General features: G+C 37.5%; 1 protein-coding gene across 1 annotated transcript in view; it reads left to right on the top strand.

Moving 5' to 3' along the window:
• The window catches only part of LOC150080900 (lysosomal proton-coupled steroid conjugate and bile acid symporter SLC46A3-like), a gene marked incomplete at its 5' end in the record, with an annotated part of 52,360 nt that extends 39,932 nt beyond the window's left edge, over positions 1 to 12,428 (top strand). Inside the window, one exon of the mRNA XM_090380847.1 lies at positions 12,363 to 12,428. The remainder of the gene's footprint in view (positions 1 to 12,362) is intronic.
• Positions 12,429 to 25,001: the final 12,573 nt, after the last annotated feature.

The raw sequence follows: 25,001 nt of genomic DNA, 5'->3' as shown, positions 1-25,001 counted from the left end.
CGTCTATGGCTGCAATTGTGATTTATAATACTGGTCTGCATAGATTTTGATGATTTTTTTCCATTTTGATTCTGGGTATACTTTTAATGCCAATTCTAAAAATCGAAACAGTTTCTACACAAATAGTAAGACTTGTTTTCTAACTACACATTCCATGCAATCGCGTACTTGACAGGACGTGCCCAAACGTCTTTAGACATGCCGAGATGTCCAATTCGGGTAGCTATATAAACCTGCAAAGTATTTCTTACGCAGTCTAACCAGTATCTGCTTCTGACGTGATATTCATATTCTGTGCAGTGGTGAGCTGTGAATATTTTTAACAATGGGCTCGCACTTTTGCCGATTTTGATGTGACACATCCTTGGGGGGGGGGGGTACATACCGAGTAAATCTGATCGGTCACGGAAGTGACGTCATTCGCGGCGTCTGCCAGAGGCGCTTCCCAGACTCACACCACTAGTCTGTGTGGGGCACTCACTTGTATGATTAGAGACGTGACGCATTTTTCATGACCAGTACGATTCTCCAGATCTAACTTTTAGAATTTTTGAATAGTATGACGTAACAATCATACTTCCTGCAGTTACTACTGCAGTATACATTTTTCACAAATGATGGTATATTCTGCCTTTCTTTTACCACAATATAGTTACCGTAAACGTAAGAAAATATATTTAGACGGTTCACACATCTAAGAGGTGCTGTTGTGAAAGGCACAGAATCAGTGGTGAGCTATAGTGGGCTCACCACTGATTCACGGGTTTTTGAATAGTATGACGTTACAATCATACTTCCTGCAGTTACTATTGCAGTAAGTATGATTGCAAGTATTTGTCATATGACCAGTGGTGAGCTATAGTGGGCCAGCGAGAGCCCATTGTTATTTATTTTTTTTTTTTTGAAAATTTGCGAGCCTATTGTTGAGACGATCAATTTACAAATGAAATCCTGAATGCAATTATTGAGTATCCAGAGCCGAAACTACGGTGGGGTGAGCGGGGCCCCATCTGCAGCATTTTAATGGCGCAATCGATCAGTTATGTATTTTAAAATTCTTTCATTTTTGATTTAATTACGAGGGGAACAGGTATCCTGTGTGTTATCAGACACTCAGTCTAAAACACTGATGGATCCAATATCTTTCTATTACAGAAGATTTAGGAGAAGTCCGGTTGGTCTGCCTCCCTAAAATCCACCCATGCACACCTTCTCGATGGTAAGCCCTGTTACGTCACTTAGGTGGCAACGAACGTGTAGAGTGGTTTTCTTCAAGACGCCTGGTCAGCGTGAAGAGGAAAAGACCAAATCCTCTAGCATATGACAGCACGACAAAACAAATGGCCCTCAGTCCCCAGCGGCTTTCACTCCCCCTCTTACGGCAGCGAGAGGATCAGAGTGGAAGCAGAGGGTGCTAAGAATCTCTGAGTACGACCAGGCTGCCATGCACGGAAACTGAACTTGGCTTGTTACAACGTAAGATCACTCATCGGTGAAGACAGGATATTAGAGCTGGAAAAGGAATTAGAAAATGTGAATTGGAATATCATCGGTTTGGCTTAAACAAGAAGAAATGAATCACTTATAAGTTTATCAAGTGGAAATCTGCTCTACACCAATGGAAACAGTGAAAGGAGTGAAGGTGGAGTTGGGTTTCTGGTCCATAAAGATTTAAAAAACAACATTTTGGAATTCAAAAGTACATCACCAAGGGTGTCAAGACTAATACTCAAGATTTCTAAGAGGTACAAGCTAAAGGTTATAATGATTTATGCACCAACATCGAGCCATGATGATGAAGAGGTTGAAGAAATGTACACCAAAATTGAGTCTTCTAGATGAGCAGAAAACCCACTACACTATTATTATGGGGGACTTCAATGCTAAGGTTGGAAAAAGACAAAACAGCGCAGAAAGGGGAACTATAGGAAATTTTGGAATTGGTGAAAGAAATGAAAGAGGCGAATGACTTGTGGAATTTACAGAATCTCAAGGATTGTCAGTAATGAACACTTTTTTCAAGAAAAGGGTGAACAGAAAGTGGATGTGGAAGAGTCCAAATGGATTAACAACTAATGAAATCGACTTCATCCTCACTAGCAGAAGATATATTGTGAATGATGTTACAGTCCTGAATAAGGTAAATGTTGGAAGTGATCACAGAATAGTAAGATGTACACTTGATATAGATGTAGGAAAGGAAAAAACTGACTCGAGTAAATATACAAAGGTCTTTGAGATAACAGAAGAGGAGAAAAATCAGTATGTACTGGAACTTAAAAACAAGTTTTTAAGTTCTTCTGCAGACTGCTCGGGACCAAGATATCGACGAGGAATATTACAACTTTCTGAATGTGATAAAGTCCAAGTAACCTATAGGGAAAAAGAAATCCAAAGAAGAAAAAATTAGTCAAGAAACACTTGTTATGATGAACTGAATGCGAAAAATGAAGAGCAAGATAAACACTGACAAGGAAAAAAGTGAGTATACTGAGTTATGCAAAGCCATTAGAAAGAGACTCAGAGAGGACATAAGAAGATTTAACACAAGAAAAGTTGAACAAGCATTAAGGGAAAACAAAGGTTTTAAATCAGCAGCCATGAGCAGTAATACAGAAAGACAAATGATACTGAAACTGAAGAATAGCGATGGTGTACTTATAAACAGCAGAGAAGGCATAATTCAAATAGCAGAAGACTACTATAGAGAATTATACAAGGAGCGAGGGAATGATGCCAGCAGTGGGGAAGATGGACTGCAAATTAGCAACACATACGACATACCCGATATTCTTCCTGATGAGGTAGACCATGCATTGAAGAAAATGAAGAATCAGGAATCAAAAAGCCCCGGGGGAAGTTACTGTAGTTGTTGTTAAAATTGGGAGGAAGAGACATAACACAAAAACTGGCAAGACTCTTCACAAAATGCATTAGAAAAGGTGTGATGCCTAAGCAGTGGAATAATGCAATCATAGTTTTGCTGCATAAGAAAGGGGATAAATCAGAAATTGGAAATTATAGACCAATTAGCTTGTTATCCCACATTTACAAGTTGTTTACAAGGGTCATTACTAACAGATTAGAAAGAATACTTGGTGAGAATCAACTGAAAGAGCAAGCTGCTTTAGGACAGGATTCTCAACTATGGATCACCTTCACGTAATGTCACAGCTAATGGAGAAAGCAAATGAATATAAAACACCATTATGCCTGGCATTTATGGATTATGATAAGGCATTTTGACTCCATACAGCATAAGGCAATGTTTTGAGCACTGGAAAGACAAGGCATAGATACCCCATATATTATGATTTTGAAGAAAATATATGAGAATGCTACCTCCTTTATTAGACTAGACAAAGACAGCAGCAAATTTAAAATCGAGAAAGGAGTTCGACAAGGAGACACAATATCTCCGAAGCTGTTTACTGCTGCCCTTGAGGAAGCTTTCAGAATATTAGACTGGTAGCAGAAAGTAGTCAATGTGAACGGAGAGTACCTAAACCATTTACGATTTGCAGACATTGTGGTCATAAGCCACGATCCCAAAGAATGAGAGGAAAATCTTAATTAGTTATGCACACTTAGTAAGGATTTTGGACTAAAGAGGAATATGGCTAAAACAAAAGTAATTATGAACAAGTATGCCACAGAAAGGGAAATAATGATTGAAGGAGCAGTAATTGAAAAGGTGGAGTCATATACTTATCTGGGACAAGTTATTACCTGTAATAATGATAAATGGCTGGAAATCAAAGAGAAGAATAAATTTTGGATGGATGGCATTCAGGAAATATAGTCACATACTGAAGAGCAATATCCCAGTTTGTCTGAAATGTAAAATAATGAACCAATGTATACTCCCCACCATGACTATGGAAGTGAAACTTGGGCACTCACCAAAAGAATGGAAGAGAAGCTAAGAACTACACAGCGAAGAATGGAACGAATTATATTGGGAATCAGACTGTGAGATAAGAAGAGAAACACATGGATTAGGCAGCAAACTCAAGTAAAAGGGCCGCCGTAGCCTAGTCGTCAGGCGCGCGGGTGCATAAGTACACGTGCCTTGAGTGACCGGGGTTCAAGCCCGTGACTGCTGAATACGGTGCTGTTTCTTGTATTCTGTCTATCTTGTTAACTCCTCTGACTGTTTGGTCGTCCCGGAGTATAAACAAAATTTATTTAAAGGACATTCTTATCGAAACTAAAGAACTAAAATAGTCTTGGGCAGGACACATAGCTCGAAGGCATAATGACAGATGGACTAAGAAAATAACAGAATGGTACCCAAGAAGAGCTAGAACAAAACCTGGAAGACAAAGGCAGAGATGGATAGATAAAATTCATGAGTTTGTGGGTAGTAAATGGATGGCCAGTGCTCAAAACAGAAGGAACTGGAAAGTTGCTGGAGAGGCCTTCATCCTGCAGTGCATTGAAAATGGCAGATGATGATGACTGTCGGACCTCTGCTTAACCAACTTCTTTATAGCGAATATTTTTAAAATTCCTCTTGGTAATTACATTTAAAATAGTTTTCTTTGAAAGAAGATTTCCATATAACGACGGATTACGAGAGACAACTTTGAGTGCATCGTTCTCACCTCTGGTCTTTAGGCAATTAGAAAGCAAGAATTAAGGGTGTAAGGGATTACCGTTTCACAATGTTAGTAGCGTCCCTAAAACCTATGAAGTCATATACCGAGAAGTCGCACTATGTCAGAGGATTAAGAAGATTCTCGACACGGATAATAGCCTCTGGCCAACCTGTGTTGTGGTTCCCCTTTACTCCACAAGAGGTCATATGTTTTTCGGAGAAGTGAGTGATCCACGCCTTCCAGTAAATTTCTCCTGTCTATGTTTACATGATCACAGTAGCTAAATATCCGTGTGATTCCGATATTTTGCACAATATTCAAAGAACTAGTCACAGTAGCAACGTAGAGGGAAGTGGGGGGGGATTGAGGCAACTAAGATATTATATAAACTTTACGAAGACGAAATGTTGGCAGATTTTGAGATTTCGTCGAGGCTTTCACTGTGTAGAAAATGTTCTAAAATATAATGGCATGCAGGCAATAATTAAAAAAAAAAAAAAAAAAAACCCTGTATGCATTATATTACCAATCTCCAAAAAACCAGTGCGAATTAAGGATGATTGCTAAAGAACTTGATGTGGAAACTTGTAGCTTGCGGGTTAAGGGAATTATCCTGCATTGTGCGAACATTTTGAATCAGAAGTTAAATATTCCGGATTATTAAATCGACTTTTAAATCTGAAATTTCTTAACCATTTAGCACTAATGATCGACATCATACAGGAGCTCTCTTACCTTTCAGAAGCATTACAGATTCACTATGGTAAAAGCAGATAAATTAATTATTCGAACTATCAATGCTATTGATAATTTGAAAAATTCTGAATGAAAATATGAAGCTAAAATTGAGAGCATATTGAAGTGGAAATAATTTGACGGAATCGAAAGTAAGAACACATTTAAAAAATTACCTCGTGACAAGTTATTAAATGCATAGTCAAAACTATTTTAAATGTAATTACCAAGAGGAATTTTAAAAATTTGGCTATAAAGAAGTTGGTTAAACAGAGGTCCGACAGTAATTAAATCAAAAATGAAGCAATTTTAAAATACATAACCGATCGATTGCGCCATTAAAATGCTGGGGATGGGGCTCCGCTCACCCCACCGTAGTTTCGGCTCTGGATACTCAATAATTGCATTCAGGATTTCATTTGTAAATTGATAGTCTCAACAATGGGCTCGCAAATTTTCAAAAAAAATAACAATGGGCTCTCGCGAGCCCACTATAACTCACCACTGGTCATATGACAAATACTTGCAATCATACTTACTGCAATAGTAACTGCAGGAAGTATGATTGTAACGTCATACTATTCAAAAACCCGTGAATCAGTGGTGAGCCCACTATAGCTCACCACTGATTCTGTGCCTTTCACAACAGCACCTCTTAGATGTGTGAACCGTCTAAATATATTTTCTTACGTTTACGGTAACTATATTGTGGTAAAAGAAAGGCAGAATATACCATCATTTGTGAAAAATGTATACGCTGCATATTTTGGAATTAAACTAGTTGACCAAGGTAAGTTGGGTCCCCCATAAAGCGCGCGGTACTTGTGCGAAGGGCTTGCGATTGTGGTAAAAAGGAAGTCATGACATTTACCATTCCCATCGTGTGGAAGAAACCTCGGGAGTAATGACCGCTATTTTTGTTCTGTAAATGTAGCAGATTACAACCTTAAGATAAAACAGAACATTGTGTACCCCGAGAACGTTACTCAGCTGGAGGCCATTACCTCATGGACCTGAAATACCGGGACCACGTCCACCAATTGTTCTTCACAATAGTTAATATCATCCACATTGTGACTGAGGATGATATTAACTATTGTGACAAAGCAATTTGCAACTCCGAACCACCGCTGCTTATACAAAGTGAAGTCGACGATCTTGTGAGAGATTTAAATCTATCCAAAGGGTCTGTACTGCTTTTTTAGGGGCAAAGACTGAAATCCAAGACTCTACTGGTCCCAAGAACCGTCTTTTCGTTGTATAGACAGCTTGAAAAAGAACTGGTTCCCCATTTTTCCGAAGAAGGTTCAATGGTATATTGCGACAATATTCCTACAATTATGAACTTTTTTGGAATTTTCTACCAAGCATCCATTACTGTAGCCTATTCGGAAAACTTAAAAGAAAACTGAAAACGTTAAATTTCTTTTGGAAAACATTCAGCACAAGGAAAAAATTGTTGGCTAAGTGTATGAAAAATTTAAGGCTATTGGTCTATTATTCGACCAACAACCTTGTCTGGTTACACAAAAATGCCTTGCTTTCTGTGCAAACTGGATATTCGATCAATAGTGCATATTGGGAAAGATTATTCACCAGAACACCAGGTTCAAAGAAGTTAAAGATAAGCCACTAGTAGAACAAAACAAAATATTGTTACTTCTTCTGCATATAAAGCTAGTTATAATGAAACAGTTCATTCAAACCCTGAATAAAGAAAAACTGTTTCAAGTATGTTTACACTAAATTCCCATTGTTTACTTACAAAAAAATTAAAGCAGGAATTTTTGCTGGATCTCAAAATCTACAAGCTGTTAGACTCTGTATTTGAAGAATCCTAACAAAAACTAAAAGAGAATCCTGGCCGGGTTTTAAAAATGTAGTAAACAATTTTTTAGGAAGCAATACTTGATATGCTATTCCGAACCTTGCAAATTACTTCTTGGTATCCTAACCTGCCTTCACGGACATCGTCATTACCCAAGTCCTGATGTCTGTCCCTTCCGCTGTATGTGTCCTGACATTTGTTTTGCTCTAACATTCGCGTGTATCCTTACTGTGTGTGGCTCCTATCACTGTTCCAACGGGCCTCGATGAAGAACTTTTAGGCCGCAGCTTCTTTAAATTTCTAGATGGTAATATTATATGTTTTGGAATTTGTTTGATCCTCTTTGGATATGCCATCTTGGGGGTTCATTCTTATGGACTATATCGGACGTAACCTTTATTGCTGACCCAGTTTCATGGATAATAGGGCGGGATTTAATAGTTCGCGCTACATTTTGATTGCTAGTACAGTCCGTTCTGCCTCCACAGGAAAAAGATGGAAAGCAGTGGGTAGCATACTTTGTACTGGACTAAGAGGCTAATTCCTCAACCCGACACAAACATATTCATCACTATACTTATCGGCTTTGCTGGGTAAAGTATATTCACATACATACAACATGGTTGCCATAGTCTGGACAGGAACTGCCTTCACACAAGGAATTTAAAAAGAAGGAAAAAAAAAAAATTTTACACACTGTACTCACTATATTCAAATTCCGCGTCCCTTATGTCTGAGTGGCACCATGGCTCTGATATTCCTACGATGTCCCGAGTTTGGTGACTTAACTAGTACTTCAAATTCACCTAATTTGTTTACTTGATGACTACTGAGTAACACATCTGTCACTTGTGCAATAGCGATAGCCTGAGAAGTGGAGGTGAGTGAACGTCTCATCATGTCCCAAATGTATTCGATAGGCGACAGATCTGACGAATATCCAAGGAACTATCTCCACTTCACGTAGGCATGTTAGGATATAAGAGCCGTATATGAGTGAGTGAATAGTGGTCTGTTAGAGAAAAGCATTTAGGAATGAGTGTAGAAAGAGCAGAAGCACTGGTATCAGAACAGTTTCAACGTAATGTCTTGCCCTCAAAGCGTCAGCGGTAACGACTAAAAGTGAATGGCTATTCTAACTGCGTAAGCATCCAATGTTCTTTTCTACGTTATTAGATGGACATTCAATGTCCATTTAATAACGTAGCATCCAATGTCCTTTTCTACTAGGTTCCAAATATACTCAATTGGGTTGAGATCAGATGAGGTGGATGGCCATGAACGATGGAGAATTCATTTTCATGTCCCTGAATGCAGTTAGCAACCAGCAGAGCCTTATGGAACATAGTCTTGTTGATAGACTCTGGAATTGTCTGGATACACTGGCCTCGGGAAGGGTAGGCGTTCCCATCAAGCAGTTAATTAACGGGATCAGAGAAGCAAGGGCATGCCACGAAAACAATTTCCAAAACACCACTACTTCCAGCCTGCAGAAACACTAACACTGCATCCAAGTGCAATGGCCTCATGTTGCTTCCTCTAAATACCGATAAGCCCATCACCATGATAGAGTTGGAAACGGGATTCATCAGACCAGGCGACAGATTTCCAGATGTCGAGGTCCAGCTTGGGAGCTGAAGTGCCTCTGTGCAAGGTGCAACTTCTTGTATCTCGCAGTGAACATGGGTATCCATGCGGCCGTCGACTGCCATAGCCTATACGAGCTAACGTCCGGTGCATTATCCATGTGGCTAAAAGTCACCTCCATGCCCATTTGCTGCTGATCAGCTGTTGGATGAATGTGTGACCATGAACATTTCCTCTATGTATGTTTTGTGTCGGTGTGTGAATGTGTCTTTGTCTGTGGATGAATATACTGCGGTGTATTTATTCCATGTCTGTGCGTGAATGCCGCCTTACTAACCTCGTGTATGCATGAGCTTGTATGTAAGTTGTTAGTGTTTCATAATGAATGCCAGTGTGTGAAAGGATGGGCAAGTTGAACTAACGATTACGTGTGTGTGTGACATTCCTCGGTAAACTTAACCCGCACAAAAAAGTGTGTGCTTTTTATATTTAGAGTGCTGTGATGAGTGTGAGTTCATGTGAGCAAAATGAGTGTATGAGAATGTACCCTTTGTTGTTATGTATGTGCACCCTGAATACGATTTTACACACACAATACCATAACATTGACACGGCAGCTTAAGATGTGAAATTGTGGTATGACTGATATGGGTAATGTGTGTAGCTGTGTTATGGCCAAATAACAAATGCATCAGAGCGCGCGTTTGTTATATCCAATTTGTTATTTGTGTAACTTACACTTCCAACTTCACATTTATACGTGTGTGTGTGTGTATATATATATATATATATATATATATATATGTGTGTGTGTGTGTGTGTATATATATATATATATATATGTGTGTGTGTGTGTGTGTGTGTGTGTATATATATATGTGTGTGTGTGTGTGTATATATATATATATGTATATAAAAAGTGTGTACATTTTATATTCAGGATTACATGATCCGTCATCCCTTCGTGGTCATCGTGCACCCACAGAGCAATGGACTCTTCCAGCAGGCAGATGCGCCTCCCCAAAGCCCTGGTGACTAGAACATTAAGAGGAAGTATTGTCTGACCAATTTGATTGAATACCACGATGTGGTCACAAAAGAACTGGATGCAAAAAATAATTTTGTTATCATATACTTTGATTTAGGAAAGCTTTTAATACTGTTGCACATAAAAGACTACTGTACAAATTGGAGCAGTATGGCATTAAGGGCAAGTTGCTGCTATGGATAAAGTGATGGTTGAGTGGGAGAAGCGTCAGCGTGGAAATCACTGGTCACTGCTCTTCATGGACTAATGTTATTAGCAGATTCCGACGGGATTCCGTGTTGGGCCCATCGTTGTTTTCTGTAATTATCAATGATACTGATGAAGGTATATCAGGCTTAATGTGTAAGTCTCCAGACGATACGAAGGTTGGCACGGTTGTTAATGACACTAATGATAGTACGCTACTGCAACAGGATCTAGAAAAGTTGAGCAGATGGGCTGATAGGTGGCAACTGAAGTTTAACATTGAAAAATGTGAAGTACTGCGTATGGGTAGCATTAACCCCAGAGTAACGTATCAACTGTGTACTATACTCAGAGTGGCAGAGAATGAAAAGGACGTGGGGGTAGTTCTGCAGTCAGATATGAAGTTTTCTCAGCAGCTCAGTTCTGTAAATTACAGCTTCTGGAGACAGGCACCTCCGAAGTGATCTGATTGAAGTGTACAAGGCCTTGAATGGTTTGAGCAAGCTCCATGCTGATGGAATTCTTCTTCTTGCTCAGATTACGCAACTGAGGGGGCATAAATTCAATTTGAGGAAAGAGAGTTGCAGAATAGACGTGCGGAAATTTGCTTTAGCCAGCGGGTGATTGATTGCTGGAACAAACATCCATCTGTAGTTGTGGAAGTGGACAGCTTAAATAAATTCAAGGCAGAACTAGATAAACTTTTCGAGTGAATGGGTAGGTGAAATGGGAAGGGCTTTTTTTTTTTTTTTTTTTTTTTTTTGCTGATGTTGTATTAGCTTGCTTCCTTGCATTATACGCTTCTGCTAATGCTAAGTGTTTTCACAGAGTATTCCAAGTGATGTGAAACTATTTTTGGAACTGATATATGAATCAGAAATCTGGATACTTCTATAGAACTTCTAGAACTGTTTCTGTATGTGTATTTCGTCTTTGAATTGTAGTTGGTGCCCACCTTGAAGAACTGACTGGAAAAGTACCACAGCTGTTGATAAAGGCAAGACTTGCCTTTCAACTTGAACTATTTGTACAATAGCTACTAATTTTGGTATTGCTGACCAATGATGAATGGATAGCCTGTATGATGGTCTAAAGAGGACCAGATGATCTATATGTAAATTATGTACATAAAATAGTTACTTTTGACATAATTTGGGTCTTTTCGACCTGGAACTCTAGTTGAGTACAACGACTATGATTTTTTTTTTTTTTTTTTTTTTCTGGTACGCATGACCGGGCATTCTGGGTACGGGATTTTTTTTTTGCTGGCACCCGCCGGTATTGCACTATTTCCGGTGGGTACGGGATTAGTGAATAGTTGCACATACATGGTAGACCCAGGCCCGGCTCCTCCAAGGATGGACACCAGGAAGCAGCTGCCCAGGTGTTGGCTGCTCCCTGGTGGCAAAGTGGCCTAACATAAAACTCTTGCACCCAAACACTTAACACTTTTTCAGGCCCGTTATGCAAATGTTCTGCACCAACACAGTCAACATTTTGTGTATATGGTCATACATATACTACACTAGCCTCCTAATTTGCACCTTCCGTTGATACTGCGAAATACTGTTATTAAAGGCACTTTATTCAAATATCACTGATTAAGTTATTATTTGTATTGTAATACCGGTAGCCCTCTGACGAGAGGACACATCAGTCAGGAAATCCCAAAAAGCCACTGGGCTACAACTTAGCGGCGCCTTACTCGTTTGTATGGTTTTTTTATATATATATATATATTTTTTTTTTTTTCCTATTTTGGTATTTATGAAAGATAAAATTTATGCTTATAAGACGATGCATTATGTTATCTGCCCAGGACGTCCTTTAGTTCTTAAGATGGCTCTTCTTGCTTGCAACAACACCATTGTTAATAATAGTAATCTGATAGCTATAATTTATACTACAAAAGCGTGGGTGAGATCGTAACTGATGATGCTGAACTTGGCTGTATCTAATACACTTACAAAAGAATAATCACACTATAAAACAAATAATCAGTGCTAGTCTAACAAGTTTTGAAGGATTAAGTGGAAAATCACTTAATATATTAGACTAGTGGTGCACGGTATTAATCAAGTAAAGTATGCAACCCCTATCTCAAGTTGACTATTATATTTGTGTGTGTGTGTGTTCGCACGCGCGAGGAGTCAAATTTTTATTTATTTGTTTAAAGAAAGTGAAGTTAATTTTTCATAATTAAATAATTAAGGCTCTACGTTAAAAATTGAAGATTTTTACTTCTTAAAAAATGAAAATCAGCTTCATTTTTGTAGCTCGTGTTGTACTTATAAAATCTGTATGTCAAATATTATCATGTAATATAATTAAAGCGTGCTAATGACTAAATTTTTGTTTTCTTTTATTCTACTTTAAGGTCACCAGCCGCCATATTTGAATGTATGTGTGTGCGTATATATATACACACACACACATATATATACAGTATATATGAGAACTCCGGTAAGTGTAAATCAGGACATCCACAGACAGAAGCATGAAGGACAATTTTAATTCCAGAAAATAAAACAAAATATACAGAATGCTGCTTTTTTATAACTTTATCACAAACAAGTGAAAATGTACCTTATGCGTTCACGCATACGGTGCATTGTCGTTCCAATTAATCCCACAGGTGTTCTATCGGATTTAGGTTCTGGAACCTTGGCCAGCATGACGAGCCGGTGGACATTTTCCTCAAAAAGTGTTTTTACACTGCTCACTGCATGGGAATGATACATTATCGTGCTTGAATGCGGAGGGCCCATTTCCACAGAAACACCAGAATGTCAACATCGGAATTATCAAAGATATCAGAATTTGTTGGGATTTATTATTTTTTTTTTTTTTTGTTTTTTTTTTTTTTTTGCACCAACAGTCTGGGCCATACTCCAATATACGGTGCCCCTTGTAATTGGCTGTCAGAATGGGGGAAGCAGTGACTGACAGGTTTTGATCCCGCCTACTGACTGCGTCCCCTCTTCGTTTCACGTGGATGGCACGTGACACGACGTCACTGGAGCGCTAAATGCGAAATTCGTTGCGTGTTCTTTCTTTTGAATGTTGGTTTTTAGTGCGTACGGTGCTGAGCTGTTACTTCTCTGGTTATTGCCTCGTGGTTTTCATTTTGTCGTTATCCCGTTCCATCCTGCTGGTAAACTGTTTCTTTGTTTTTTGCTGCTGTGAGGTGAGTTTAGTTTGTCTTGTATTTCTGTGTTATTTTCACGTATTATTAACGTAGTAGTGTGTCCGTTGCGTTTTTTTTTAAAAAAAAAAAGAAAAAATTGTATGTTGCCGTTTTGTGCTTATGCAAAGAGCAATTTTATTGTTCGTTGCACGTGTTAATTGACTTTCGTTTCTGTTTAGCCAGAAAAGGTTATGTTTTCATGCGACTTCGGGAAGGATTCAAGCAAAAACCAGTCGTTGGACGAAAAAAAAAATGTATATTGGGAATTACGTTTTTAATTGTCTTTCGTTTGTGTTTAATTAAAAATGGTAGGTTACCTTTTTGCGGGACTTCGCGAGTTATTTGTCGAAAATTGGTCCTTTGCTGCGTCTCATTGTATTTTTTTCGTTTTGAAGAACGTTTTTGAATTGGGAATTACGTTTTTAATTGTCTTTCGTTTGTGTTTAATTAAAAATGGTAGGTTACCTTTTTGCGGGAATTCGCCAGTTATTTGTCTAAAATTGGTCGTTTGCTGCGTCCCATTATTTTTTTTTCGTTTTGAAGAACGAAATTAGTGTTTAATTTGCAATTATTTTGGCTGCTGCTCCGAAAAAATTGCTGTTGCCGATAATTTCGTTATTTTTCGGTTCCGCCGTTTAATGTTATGTCGCGTGACATTCGCCACGTGCAGTTGTCGAGAAGAAGAGGGGGAACGCAGTGAGTGGGCGGAGTTACGAACCGTACGTCACTGCTTTCCCCCTCTTCTTCTCGACGTAATTGTCAAAGGGGCACCGTGTTCTGGAGTATTACCACAGTCTGAATCCGAACCTCCAGAATCAACTTCCTAACCAAGACCTGCCTCCTCAGGATTTCACTGTGAGCACAATGCGAATGATGGCATTCCCTAGGGCATTCTCCATACACACAATCGACTATGTGATCTGCAAAAATTGTAACGCGACTCGTTCCGCCACAGGACCTGGTTTCACTATTCCATGGAACAATGAAAATATTATCTGGCGTTCGTGCGGCTTCTGACCAACAACTCTACCATAAAACCCGTGTCATGAAGTTCCCTATGCCCCATGGATGCACTTAGAAACACTTCCTGTGGACTCTGCAGCTCCAACAACATTTTCTTAGAACGTCGCTGGGTTCGATTCCATCACTTTCTTTAGGGATCGATTATTCCATTCCACCGGTTTCTTGACCTATGTGACATTTTCGTACACCAAATCGTCTTCGTATTTTCATGTTTTCTTTGTATCGGGTAATGTTGACTTTGCAAGGTTCAAATGTGTTAGCAGTTTGTAACTGTGTCGCTCACAGTTACAAACTGCTAATATGGCATGTGACCATAAAACCTAATTGTAATCTCAGTAGCCACCTTGCTGACTGATTGTGATATCTATGCAATTAAAAAGTTATGAAAAGTTGGGCAATAGCCCAACTTTTAATTCCTGCTTTACATATCGATCGCTACATTGGCAGTAGTGTATTTGGAAGGGTGTTCTACATCCGAGGATGGTTCAATGAGCGCAAATTCTCAGCAGAGTGAGAAGGCACAGACCCGCAATCGATTAAACCAAACTTCAACAATCTAGTTATAACAAGATCTGCTTTGTTTCGGTTGTAATTTTTTACATATAATTTCAAATAGGTGTATACAAAACGGATTAGTCATTTAATTTTTAAGCGCTAAAGGGCAAGAACAAAAATAAATTCATATCAGAACGTTGCAAGCCTAGAGAAGCAAGATGAAACGAGATTTGCAATATCCACTGACAATATTTAACTTTTGGAAACAGACGCATAATGGTTTCAAAACAGTTGAGCATCACAGCACAGGAAGCTTCCTTGGACCGTATAACTGCAACTTATGATTACTAAAAGAACAGAAGAACTTGAGAGTAGGTTTGTCGCTTGGACACTTTATACTTTCACGAAAATAGCGATGAATTTTTGGATAGAATTATGACAGGAAATCAGCCTGCGCCATCATTTTTAACTGATGCATAAGCTTTCAAGAATGCAGTGGAGGCATCCTTCAGTCTCCAAGAGAAAAAATGTTGATCCCATTTTCTGCAAGAAAGGTTTTATGTTAACCATTTTCTTTAGCTACCGTTGTCTTTTACTGTTGGACTTTAAAAACCTGATGCCAACATTAACTCGGAACGGTATGCTGAAACTCTGGAATACCCGCGAATCAGAATCCAACACAAGCGAAAGTGACTAATAGGAGAAATCATTCCTCTTGCTTCACGATAATTAACATTTATTTATAGTGTATCAAAGTTAGCATAAATAATCTTAATTGCTGGTATATATGAACATACTAAGGATAGCAGGAAACTGATTTAAAATTTAACACCGAGTAGATCTGTGAAGAAAATGGGGGGAGGGGAATGAACTGGATGGAAAAAAGCCATTCACGCATATTTGTTAAAACTAAAAACTATTATTTAATGAGCGAATCATAATTATAGATAGAGCTTACACCCAAGGAAATGTTTAATAAATTTGTGTATCAGGGCCAACGTGCTCAATAATTTTAATTTCTAATATGCAGAAAGGTCCCATGGATGAGTTGAGTTAAGGATTTAATGGTTAACTTAAAGATGTTGAAAATTGGGTTAAAAGGTTTATGATGAAGTCATGTAAGTGTTTAATGTAAGTGTCTTTGCGAGTCGGTCTTCGGATCGTCAGGAAAACCAGAATTACCGTGTTTAAGGCTTATCGATATAATCGCCAAAAAGCTCTCTTGCCTTGAACCTGGATGAGTAATGCCACACTTCAAAAAATTTTATAATCCGATAATTTTGTCGGACTACCTCGTAAAGCTCGCAGGAAACAGAGGTCCCATCTATGGTTCTCTCACTTTCGACTTCGTGATTGCAAGTGTCCTGCCTTTGAATTTCCATGCAAGATCGACATAAAGGAACACAAGACTGCCATCGAACTTTACCAGAAGCACAGGATGAAACAGATCCCGAGGAGGGAGAACTCGGGCCTTGATTATACCAAAATAGTGGCCTGGCTCATAATCGAAGTTATTTGTTATCACAATGGGGTGGCATTTTGGATATTCCATACTTTTATTAACGAAGGGATAAAGCGAGCAGAAATCGATATATTGCATTCTGATGTCATTGGTTGCTTCACAGTAAAGACGTGTACAATCAACTTACCTTCCATAAAGATATTTACGGCTAGTAATGGAGGAAACGATATCTTTTTCCTCCTCCAAAAGCTTTTGAAATGATTCTTGCTCTATGGCTAGAGCGTACAATTCGCATTCCCAATATTCTATTAACTTATAATCAGGAAATAACTGGAGAATATGATTTCTTCGATCTAGCGTTTTTTCGTACACCTTTCCATTTATTAAATGTTTATATAATGGGTGCCTCATACTGGATGGAAAGCAGGTTGGATGTGAGTGATACATGCAGCCATAAACTTCGACGAGGAGTTTCTGTTCATGTTGAGTGGCATCTATCTTGTAAGGACCAACTCTAAATTCTCAGCTAAAAGTATCACAAGTCTGCAGAACGAAGTATTTTTTTTTCTTGTACCATTTGAAAAAAAAATTCTAACTATCTGACTTTGTTTTTCCGAAAGAAAACCTGTACCCTCCTGGTGGCACGATGGACACTGTGGCCGGTTTTAGGAAGTTTGTTTTAAATACATTCAATGTGAAACTGGGCAACGCGAACGACTTTTCGAAGGTATCACTGTTCACCATCTCGATCAAGATATTGCGGAAGGTCTCAACTTTTGCGAAGAATATTGATATCTGATTGACAACATTCGACGATTTTCTTTCGCAAATCAAATACTTGCCAGCAATTACTTTCATACTATTCGAGAAATTCTGTTCGTTCATCTGCTCTCATATACCCTGGGCGAAAATATTCTATCTCTGGAAGTTGACAAACCAGTACAGGAAAAATCCTTTTTTGAAATTATTACCTAGCAAAAAGATGTCAGGCAGACTCCGTAATCTAGACGATATAAAATTATAGCTGTCTATAAATTTGATCTGTTGACCTGGTAATTCCATCTTCAGTATTTTGCGTTCTCTAAAAATTATCTGAGGAAATATTTCCCTTCTATACAACTCGGAAAGCAAGAAATACATGTCAAAACTACTGCCATTGTGAGTGAGACAGGTGGTATTTTCAAAGACTCATATGCTGGTTTCGGAATCCGATTGAAGCAACCAGTCCATAAATTCTATCATGCATTTTCTCCCATAGAATATTTTCTCTGGGAAGTCGGCATCTGCTGATATTGAATTATACAAAGAATCGGGTGACGTTCATCTGATTATCCGTTTTGATGTCATAATATGGTTTGATGTCTATATGGTTTGCTAGCATTTTCTGTAGAAGGTTGCATGAAACAGGAGAGCAGCGCATGAGGTTTGTTACAAAACGAGCAGATGGGTTTGCATTCGTGAGATTTGTTTTTCAAATGTCACCGAACATTTCTCGCAACGAACAAGCATATCACAAACAGTAGCCTTGTTTCTGTAGACATACAGGTCCAGCAAAGTAACGATGACAGGCGTCACATTTCAAAAGCGAGTCGGACCGGCTACAGTCCGGTGTACGATAACGTTTACAGACATTAGAACAGCAAAAGGCTTGTTGAATACTCTCAGACACCTGGGCCAGTAGTGTTTTTTTTTTTTATCGAAGAACCCACTGACGCTGACGATCGTATCGAAATGTTGGTTACCATGCAGCAAATTAATCTGAATGTACTGGGCCTCGATAAATAATTCCGAAGTTATCAGATCATTGTATATTCAGAAGAATACACAATGATCTGATGCCTATCTTGAAAGTACCTCTGAAAACCAGCAACAGCCTGGATCGATCCATCGGCCTGTTCGATGCCTGCTTTGCTGCATAATTTTTTTGCCTCAAGTATCTGTCAGTGGACTATTACAGTTCAGTAATTTATGGTGTTTTTTCTCAGCAAAATTCAATCCTTTCTCATATGCCTGTTTCCTGTCAGCAAGAGAAATCCCAACCACAATCGCTCGGGGTTAACATAAAGACTCTTTACCATTGTAAATACATAGAACAGACCGCTTTTTTCTCAGAAAAAAAAGAAAAAAAAAATGTTCGATTGATATTTCTCTTCTTTTACAAGGGCCTGGCACCTGCTTTAGACCAAACCTGACGGGAAGTGGTAATGTAATCACCTCAAGTTGCAAAAACCTCGATAATTCCGTCTTGGATTGAGTGACTTTCTCAAAGGCTGTAAGGATCCTTTTTACTGTCAACCATGAGGGGTAAATTGATCGAATTGCTAGGGCAAGGGGAAGTTATAGTGAAGCAAACATGGTTGAAGGGTGGAAGATTGTTTCTCACTTCTTTTAATATCTGATGAAATAATTCAGCCAATTTAACATTCGGCTGTAATAAATCATCAGCCTCCAGATTTATCTCGATTACATAACTGAAGAAATTCGTTTTATATTGGTGAGAATACTTCCTCCTACTAGAAACGAGTGTATACTCGTTTCTAGTAGGAGGAAGTGTATACTCGTCAGTTACTAGAAATGTCAGTTACTAGAAACGAGTGTATACTCGTTTCTAGTAACTGACATTTCAATATCAATCAAAATTAAAACTTTTTTAATACGCAAAAAACAAACAGATCACTGCACAAAGTCTTTCACTTTGATATAAAATATGTGTGAAACCGTTCACAATATATATACAGCCTTTTTTTTTTTTTGGCATTAACTTAAAAAACCTGCTATTGCATCCCCCCCCATTGATTTCGACAGTGTCCACTAGATGGTAGCACCAACTGACCTGCTGGGAAAAAACCCAGACAAAGTGGAGATCTGATACATTGAAACAATTTCCATTAGGTCACGGGGTATGTATCATACCCGTAGGGCTTTGAATCTCCTATCACAGTTTGCTGTCATATACATAAACCACCCTGTTTATTTAAATTTAAGTACATATATTTAAAAATTTACCCTCATTATTCTAAATTATTCACCAAGTAATTACCTAAAGTTAACCTAGCAAAACTGGTATAGAGATTACAGAAACGGGTAGGTATAATACATTCCTCTAGTATGGCTATATGTCTGCTCAAAGCCCCTTCCCCTGAGGAAGTAGCATTAGGTCACAGGGTATGTATCATACCCATATGGCCATGAGGGAGAATTTTAATTTTCACTAACTTTTGCTAATTTTCTCCAATTTTCTTTAAATTTACATTAATTTGTCGTTTTTAAATGTATCTAAGTTATATATTTTTATATATAAGGCTATCCATACCAGGGCTAGATTTATATATAACTAGCGGGTTCGTTGGGGTCACTACACTACAAACCTATGCTCCCAAGTAATACCATAAATTTAATGAGTAATAATGTATAAATAAGTTAAGTATGTGTGCGTGTGTGTCTGTATATATATACATGTATAGGCATCTGCAGAGGGAGGCAAACGGAGCACGTTTCCCCTGGGATCGAGTAAAAACTTCCACAAATTATAATCTTAAAAGTGATTGATATATGTAACCTTACACACAACCATGGGACGCTTTGTCTGCCTTAAAATTTTATTACAGGTTGGTTTTATTACCGCTTCCTCTTCTAAGACTCTAGAAGAGGTAAAGAAGAAATTTATTGAAAATGTCATCAATAGGTTTGAAAACGATAGACGAAGAATTCAATTCTTATACGATACGTGATTATTGAAATTATTATTCTCTCTCTCTCTCTCTCTCTCTCTCTCTCTCTCTCTATATATATATATATATATATATATATATATATTAATTCTTGTTTCCTTTATATTGTAAGTTTATATACATTATGCATGTGTTTTTGTATTGATGCAATACTGTATTCTAGAATCTACTTTTGAAAAATAAAAATTTATTAATGTAATTATTTGTCTACAAGCTTTGCCCCCCCCCTCCCCCTGGAAAATTTTCTGTGGACGCCCATGTATATATATAACTACAACGAACGAACTAATTAAAATAACTCACAGTTAACACTCAGCCGACCGGGCTAGCCGGGTGGATAAAGTGCCTGCCTGGGAACCCAAAGGTCGCGGGTTCGATTCCCTCCTCGGGCTTGGATCAAAGTACTGTAAAAACCTTGGGAGGTGCATTATGGCCACAGAAGCCGATGCGCCACAACTACCAAAAAAAAAAAAAAAAAAAAAAGTGAACACTCAGTACCATCAGACAACACATCCCGCTCGATTGCATAATATCAGTGCCATGAACACCTGTATAAGTAGGTCAGGACCAATAACCTCTCTGGGAGGCCATGTCGAGAGGCCCTGTGGATGTCACTGGTCGTGGATACAATCTACTAACACTTTCCCACTATTTCATTTCTTAAAAAAAACTCCCACCCCTCCTACCAGCTTCGGATTGTCTTTATCTTTCAATTAGATCAAAAATGGCTCTTCACTCAAAAAAGATTGCCGACTCCTGTCCTAAGCTTACTAGTATGCAATTTTTTTTTTTTTTTTTTTTTTTGTCCCGCTCACAGTTGCCAATGTTTTTACATGTTATGTGCTTTCCGATAATTTGCCCTCTTGCTGTACAGTGATTACGCGTATTGAGGGAATTTATACATAACGGTTGTTATGTGTTTAAATACGTTTTCTTCCAGAAACCGCTTGGTTGCTCACTTAAATGTACATTGTTTTTATCGCTTTTAAATTCCCTATAAGTTTGTGTTTATCTCTTTAATGCTTTTAATAAAGAGCCATTCCCAGATTTCTTTAAAATCGGACATTATATTATTTCCCCTTTTTTAAAAAAGGACTTTTTTTTTTTTTTTAAGCACCCTTTTTTCCCACTCACCAATCTCGTCACCCTTCCTTGCACCTGTTCTAGCAGCTCTGTTCTTGCATTCCGGCAATCTTACGTAAATTTTGAACTATCATCTTGTCAGAGAGAGAGAGAGAGGGGCGGTGCCTTGTTCCATGTAGCCGAGCAATGCGTTAAAGGGTGACGCTTTATTACTTTTTCGCATTCACTGACGAGCGGAAGTTTTTGTTCGATAGAAAGAGTCCATTTTAACACGATGGAAAAAAAAAAAAAAAAAAACCTCGGAGAAGAATGTTAAAATTAACCGTGCACTAAAACCGAAGAATTACTGAAATATGACTTACTTAAATAGACAGCAGGAAAAAAAAAAAAAAAAAAAAAAGGAAGACGTTTCTGAGAAATTCAAAGTTGTTTCTGCAACAACATTTCAAAATTTAAACATCCGTAACGGATTTCACATATTTCGTTTTGGTACCGATTTAGACCAACATCACCTATACAGTACAATAAAATATATTTTATTATTAAAGTCACGATCTAATACCAGTATGGCTTATGCCTTTATTAGTGTTACTAGTACTGTATTTAGTTCTTGTTCTTAGTGCCGTTGCCCGTATACTGCTAGCGAATTTTCATCTCAAAAAAGTGGTTTTTTTTTTGAAATTTTAATAATGTCCGGAAAGTGTAGTGTTCCTGGATGTCGTGGACATTACAAAGATGGTCCGAAAGTACACAAATTTGGCTTCGCACTGACTAACAAATAGGCGTAAACTATACCAAGCAAAGATTTTATGCCATTTTACCATTCAAAGCTAAGTTTGCTAACATAAGTTAGTGGCGTTACTAACAGTTATCCTAAAAATAATAGTATTTTAACATAATAAAACAAGTACAATATTAAAATTCATCCAATGACACAATTAGCTGTCATAATGAATTTCAGATTTTGTATAAAACATTTTAATGTTAATTTAACATAGTTCATATATTAAATATTTATATAAAATTTTCATTTCATGTATTGCATAAAATTAGATAAACTGCATGCTTGTTAAGAAAGGAAAAAATCGCTAGTTCTGTAAGGTTGTTAATTTTATTTACTTTAATTATATTTTGTGTATTTATGAAATGTTTTATGTGTAACCAACGATAAACTGGCCTATATACGCGGACTGCAATATCTTCATTGTAAAAGCTAATAAAAAATCGTCACAGCTTTGAAGCATACAAGTTTAAATGGCAAATTACTGTTTTACAGAATTAAACGAGTTATTTTGTTATTGAAATTTTTCTTCTCTTAGTGTATTGCCTTTAACTTTAAAATCAAACATTTTTGGTGACTTTGCAATAATGATTTCAATACAAAGGCTTGTTAAAGTAGGCAATGCAGGCCACTATACTACAATGCACTACACTACAACCATGTTGTTTGCTTGCATTAACGTCACAGAAAATGATTTAATTAAAGAAACAAACAAAAAAAAAAACAAGTAGATGCCGCTTTTAGTTTATCTTGCTGGATATGTTGCTTCCCCCCCATCAAAATGAAAATCGCTGTGAGGATTGCTGTACATTGTTATATATTATTTCAAAAATATATATATCATCCGACACTAGAGAATTTTTGAAGTTAACTAATCGGAAAGATTTCCTATCATTACTTCTATCAATATATTTTTTTCGAAACTACTGAACTTTCTTTTGAATGATGTTTGCAAAAATGATCATTTGAGGAATAATTTTTAATTCGCTAATTAACAAAATTATTGACATATTTTAACTAACAGCTAATTAACAAAATATTGTCAATATTTTGCTCGACTATTGTCAAAAGAAAATGATGTAGTAAAAGCAATACAACAAAGTGCACTTAAAGGAACCCATTTTCAGTCCACTGAAGACACTCAGAAAAAATTGACCTTCGGTCAATTTTTTCTGAGTGTCTTCAGTGGACTGAAAATGGCTTACAGAAGATGAATGCTTACTGAAAAAATGGCTTACAGAAGATGAAAATGGCTTACAGAAGATGGCTTCCGAATGTAATGAAAAGTTGGCTGTAAAATGTGTTATCTTCATTTTTTAAAAGTATTAAAACATTAATTTTTTCATATTGTGTTTCGCAACAATCTACCATTCCATTTCACAAATGAAAAAGCAAAAAAGCAACACAAACAAAACAACAAACACTGAAAATATGCTAAATTTAACAAGTAATAATAATTTATGTTCAAACTACTGTAATAAAATGATTACATTTAATTAATAAATGTATACTAGGTGTTTCTATTAAATAACGAGAGTGCGCGCGCAGCCACTACACACCACGAGCTACCTGTGAAACAAGGGAATAGCAGTTGACCTTAAACTTCCCTGGTTTTCTGCCAAATCACGTTCCACGCTCATTCCCTATGCAGTGAGACATATTTTCATTACAAACAAAACAACCGAACAACGAATAAACCTCAAACTTCTAACAGCATTAAAGAAAACACCAATTGAAAGTTATGAGGAGTTGTTACGTCAAGTTTATTGGGAAGATATTAGCTCGCGTTTTTGAATGGCATAAAAGATTTTTTAAGAAAGAAGAGAGAATGTGGAAGACAATGAACTACAAGGCCGTCCGGTATCCATGAAAATTAATGAAAATGTGCACCGGATAAGGACATTGATTAGAAGTGATAGTCTTTTAAGCATCAGAATGGTTGCATCAAAACTCAAATATGGATAATAAAAGAGTCAAATTTTAACTGAAAATTTAAGGCATAAGAGAAGTGTGTGCCAAGACGTTGCCAAAATTTTGAATGAATATTAAAGAACGACAAGATTCCAAGTTTGTGAAAATGTTTTGTGGGGAAAAAATGAAGATCCAGACCTTGAGTACTGTAATTACTTACGAAAACTGGCTGTTACAGCACGACCCATAAACTTTAAGCCAGTGAATGCAATAGAAGACAAAACTATTCCTTAGACGAAAAAAAAACAAGAATGTCAAAATCAAAAATGAAAACCATGCTTCTTGTTTTCTTCGATATTAAAAAAATTATTATGGCTGAATATGCCCCAACAAATCAGACTATTAATCAAACATACTACATTGAAGTTCTGACAAGGCTGAGTGAAAATAATTCGACAGAAGAGATTTGAATTGTGAAAGGATGGTTAGATGCTCAAGACAAAGCTTCAGCACACACCGCGCTCTCTGTTCGCCAGTTTCTGGTCAAAAAACAAACCCCCGTGTGTGAACAGGCACACTACTCGCAAGACCTAGCCCCTTGACTTTTTTTTTTACTCTTCCCTAAACTGAAAGGTGTACTTAAGGGAACGCGTTTTCAATCCACTGAAGACATTCAGAAAAAAACGACCGAAGTACTCACAGAAGATAACTTCCAAATGTATTGAAAAGTTAGCTGTAAAAATGTGTTATTTTCATTTTTAAAAGTTATAATGAAAAAAACTTATTAAAAAGTATTAACACTTTAATTTTTCGAATACGTTGCAAAAAGTTTAAATTTAAATAAAACAACAATCCGGACCATAAAGAAAAATGAACAGAAATTTAGAACTGCTGTTGCTACAGGTTCTTTCATTTCCGCAAATGACAGCTCGTCCCCGAGCGCCAATAACTGAGAAAATGGAAAAGGCACTCAGTATTTGGATTGACGATAGCAGTAAAAATGCATGGCCAGAGTCAGTTCATTCAGGAAATATGGTAGAACAGGCAGAAAACCGATTCCGTTTTCTCCTAAGTCGGTAGGAGGAGATGGATTTCATGACATGATTACTGAAGACGTTCAAGAATTACTGGTAGAAAATGAGGCTGGCGAAGCGGATGTGGTGCAAATGGCATCGGAAGGTAAACAATTCAATTCAGAGGATGATAGCGCAGAAGGAAATTTTACGTTAAAAAACATACGGGAAGGCATAAACTTAGCCGAATAATCAGAATCTTATTTTTTGAATGCAGATCCTTCGACTGAAAGGAACACAAAGTTCAAAATGGAGCTTCAAAAATGCTTA

Source organism: Mastigoproctus giganteus, chromosome 9 (genome assembly GCF_048544385.1).
Source record: "Mastigoproctus giganteus isolate SK-2022 chromosome 9, ASM4854438v1, whole genome shotgun sequence".
NCBI classification, from domain to species: domain Eukaryota; kingdom Metazoa; phylum Arthropoda; class Arachnida; order Uropygi; family Thelyphonidae; genus Mastigoproctus; species Mastigoproctus giganteus.
The sequence above is the reverse complement of the archived record's forward strand: the minus strand, read 5'-3'. Positions and strand labels throughout refer to the sequence as shown.